Source organism: Amphibalanus amphitrite, unplaced genomic scaffold (assembly GCF_019059575.1).
Source record: "Amphibalanus amphitrite isolate SeventyFive unplaced genomic scaffold, NRLGWU_Aamphi_draft 000023F_arrow, whole genome shotgun sequence".
NCBI classification, from domain to species: domain Eukaryota; kingdom Metazoa; phylum Arthropoda; class Thecostraca; order Balanomorpha; family Balanidae; genus Amphibalanus; species Amphibalanus amphitrite.
The window spans coordinates 1,078,011-1,082,221 of record NW_024881519.1 but is presented as its reverse complement, the minus strand read 5'-3'; the positions used below and the strand labels follow the sequence as shown (position 1 = coordinate 1,082,221).

At 41.0% G+C, this 4,211-nt stretch overlaps 1 long non-coding RNA gene across 1 annotated transcript; it reads right to left on the bottom strand.

Annotated features, from left to right (window-relative positions):
- Nucleotides 1-1,290: 1,290 nt before the first annotated feature.
- On the bottom strand, nucleotides 1,291-3,717 carry LOC122392478. The gene is made up of 2 exons (XR_006258522.1): nucleotides 3,185-3,717; nucleotides 1,291-2,055 (listed from the first exon to the last, which is right to left on the bottom strand). It is a non-coding gene; the product is annotated as an uncharacterized LOC122392478 (long non-coding RNA).
- Nucleotides 3,718-4,211: the final 494 nt, after the last annotated feature.

Sequence of the window (4,211 nt, the reverse complement as noted above, 5' to 3'; positions counted from 1 at the left end):
AGAAGAAGTGAAGCAATTATGATACCTATTATTTTTCATAATGACAGAAGTAACGTGGAAGAGAAAACATTTTGTGCAGCATGTGAAAACAAGGAAATTGAATGAAAGAAGGGCTGCTACTTTTCATGCGCCCGAAACCAGCCACCTCAGTTGGGCAAACTAGGCGGCGGGAATCAAAATATGGAGGCATCAAAATATTGATTCTAGTGGGCGGAGCTTTGACCATATATGGGCATACGTGCAGACCATCACAGAAACGTCAATTCTTCAGCAGCCGGCTACAATTTCAAGATAGTTTCTTCACAAAATGAAGAGCAATGTTGAAGCTACCCGCCAGGCACGAAACAATAGCCCTAACCTCTTTGGTTAGTTTAGGAAAGCGTCTTGAAAATAATCAAGATATTGATTCATCACGGCGGCTAATCCCGGCGAGAATCAATAGTTTGATTCCGCAAACAGCTGGCTAATCATTATTTTGATTCTGAAATCAGCTGGTTTATCAATATATTGACTCTGCGAACTGACTTTCTGCAGACGTACCTCACTCTTCAAATTGATTTATGGAATGTTTCTTGTGTGCAAATAATGCAAATTAAATAAATTCATGAAGATATCAGCACAGGATCGTGTAATTTTTTTCTAGACCTTATTCCCACGGTAGACCAGGGATTTTCAGCACTCACCCTGGCTCCCTGCTCAAAGCTGCAAGCCTTCGAGGGAATGCGTTAAGGGAGCCGTGCTGACCTTCGTATAGGGGTTGTATTGAGTCGGAGCCGAAACCGAAGCCTGACCATTTTACTCGGAGCCGGAGCCGGAGCTGGAGCCGATTTTTTCCTCCGGAGCCGAAGCCGTCTGACATTTTCACGGCTCCACATCCCTGCTTTGTAACATTGATTTTGAGTTAAAAAAGTTAACTTATCGTCTTTCACGTGTTCATGAATGTGTTTCTACGCATCTGTATCCCGTCCCATTTCTGTGGAGTACCTACAGTAAGAGATATTTCGCCGAACAATATACTCAAGCCCGTTGCACAAATTGCACAATTTGAATGAAAATATGATACACGGATGTATTTGCATTCGCAAATAATTCGATGATGATATTCATAACATATTTCACAACGATCCCTGCAATTGCCACACATTTGCCATCACAAAGCCCTGTCGTTGATGCTCACATCCCATGCAAAGCAATACTCACTTTTAGGACACGTCTCTTATTCAATATGGTTACGTATTTGCAAAACATGCAGTTAATAATATTTGAAACTGAGACCTAACCACTAAGACATACCGTGGACAGGTAAGAAAAAACAAATAAACGTCTGGAGAATGACCTCAACGTCTCGATGTTGCCTAATTACAAAGAGCAATTTTCGGTTTCGAATCAAATACATCAAAACGGTACAGATACACTCAATATAGGGTTTATGATTAGCACGGCTACCTAAAACATCAATCCTGTCAGGTTGAGCCACTTATGTCCACACCCAAAGCAGGTCGCTTTGGAACACCACAAGATCCCATATTACCACTGAAAACGGTCACCAATTGGTCTACTGATCAGCATCTTCAGAACATTCTCGACCGAAAAGCTATCAGTCCTGTCTGTGTTTTGGTTCGCTTCATTTGGGCTATGCGCACGTTTTTCTACTCGGGTCCTAGGGACGAGATAGCAGTCATCACGCGCTGCACCAGCTCGTTCTTTGACAGGTTGGTGACGCTGTCGTCATCCGGCAGGATAAACACGTGGCGCATCTCACCCTCGGCCCCGCCAGCCACATACACACTTCCTTACGTCATATTGTTTCTCGCCACGAGATTAAAGTTCAAAAGGTCGTGATGTAGGTAGTCTCCGCCCAGCCCGAGTCAGGTACTCCACCGGTTGGTCGGGTGCGGCCAGGTCCGCGAACGCCGCCCTACTTCGGTCGACGCTCTGGTTGACAGGGATGGCGTTGTCATACAGTTGCCTGTCGACTGAACAGCGATTCAAGACGCCATCCTTGACCCTCTGAAGCCGATCCCCGCAACGACCAGTGTTTGATCCTTGGTTGACCTGCAGCAAACAACAGAACACAATAATTAGGACATTTGTGGACAATAAATTAGGAAACTATATGTGTTATTAATCTACTTGTTCAGCAACTATTAATTTTAGAATATATTCAATAAAAAATTAAATACTTAATGTCACTTAAATTTCCACTGAACGCCACCAGGTGCGCCAACAACTGTCATCTCATGCAGTTATATAAATTCTGCCAAAAAAGTAGATCTGAGGCCAGTTGTACCAACAGAAAAATAGGTGGCTGCTGGATTTTTTTTGTCTAAAAGTTACTTCACATACAGAGCATGAACGGTACAGCCCTATCCGTTTACGTGCCCATCATGTTAACGCTCCATATGTGAAGCAGTCTTTAGGCAAAAAATTCCAGCAGGCAGCTATTTGTGTTGATAAAACTGGCCTCTAAAATTAACTTTGGCATGGACAATCCTGAAAATTAACTATCCAGCATTCCCTGGACTGACGTACATTACACGTAATTTTCTTGAAGATCACGCATAATGTAAATATGGCTTACACCATTCAGCAACTTGCTTTTGTTACACTTAAAATAAGCATCATTAAATATGTAGCAAAATTGGGCGAAGCAATTACAAGCCAAGCATACATACCTACTATTAATATAAGGCAAACACGAACATGCACTACGACCTTTCAATCTTAACTCGGAACAAGTCAATAACCTAGTTGCCCTTAAAAATTAAAATGCTACAAATTAAAGTTGTAGCAACAATTGGGTGAGTGAGACACAATCAGAGGCTAAAACATCCAAATTATGTAAAATACTGGACATGCACTGCCCCCATTTCATGAGTCCACCCAACAATTCTATCATGTGAGACAAAACATTAGGCTTCTTGTAACTAATTTGTACCGTAACTTTTAAAGGACATCATATTTCACTGAAATACTACACCTCAGACATCATTTTCAAAAAAAATATAGCTTAAAAAGACAATAGAAGAATGAAAAGGCGTCCCGCGCCGCTGACGTCGCTACCGCGCCATGTTCCTAAAACCATCTCTTAAAACGAGTTTTCGGTAAGAAACGTTAAGATCACATGCCTGAAATTGAAAAACACACTTCAAAGTATCTTAAAATATGATCCATTGTTACTTACACTTCAGAAAAGGTCGCTTAAACAAAATACAACCGGGAGCACTACGTTGCATCTAAACACCCACGACGCCGGCGCGAAATGGCGGGAACCGGAAATCGTGGCTAGATACAAAGAAAAAGAATATTTCTTATAAATGAATTATACAACTAAATAACGCATTTTTTTATTTTCTTTTAGACAAAATTATGAAAAAATTACATAGGCTCGTCGTTAATGATAAACAGAGCAAGTTTTAACAGCACGTTTTTGTTGAATTATGGCGGCGAAATCTTTATGCCATTCGTAAAGGTACGCGCGACAAACGGCTGATAGCCATGCAGCGAAAAATTGAAGCGGGGAAGTTTTTTGTATTGACTTGTCAAAAAATCTCGCCGTCATGGGGGTTATTTCCGCCGTAACGGGTCGTCTGAAGGTGGGAATGTCCCAAATTGAATCAAAATATTGATTCTATGCCCATATATGGTCAAAGCTCCGCCCACTAGAATCAATATTTTGATGCCTCCATATTTTGATTCCCGCCGCCTAGTTTGCCCAACTGACCTCATCATCATAGCATGGTAATGATAGTTTAAGTTTATGTTAAAAAAGAATAGGAGGAGCTGCTGCAAAGGTCTTTGTAATGCCTCAAAGCAGTTAAGTCAGGCATGCTCTTACAGACTGAACGTTCAAGTTACGAGACCCCATCATACCGCTCCAGTGGCTGGTGCTTGAGCTTGTCAAATACCTAAATGTTTTGCTCAGAAATTGTTTGCTTTATTGGTTTCTTGAGTTTCACCAGATGAAGATACAAGGTTGGCTGATTTGGTTTTAGTTATCCATATTAAAGTGCACTGTTTGTGACAAGATTATGGATATTGTAACCTCAATAATGAAATTTCATGCTGTCAAAGCTATGAGATGTTGCCTTGAGTTTGAAATCAGGCAAACATGGATTGAAGCTGTTTTCTAAAAAAAAACTGCTTTTTAGTGACTTTCACCTCATAATTTGTATTTATTCAATCTCAGAATGGGAGCAAGGCTGAATCAC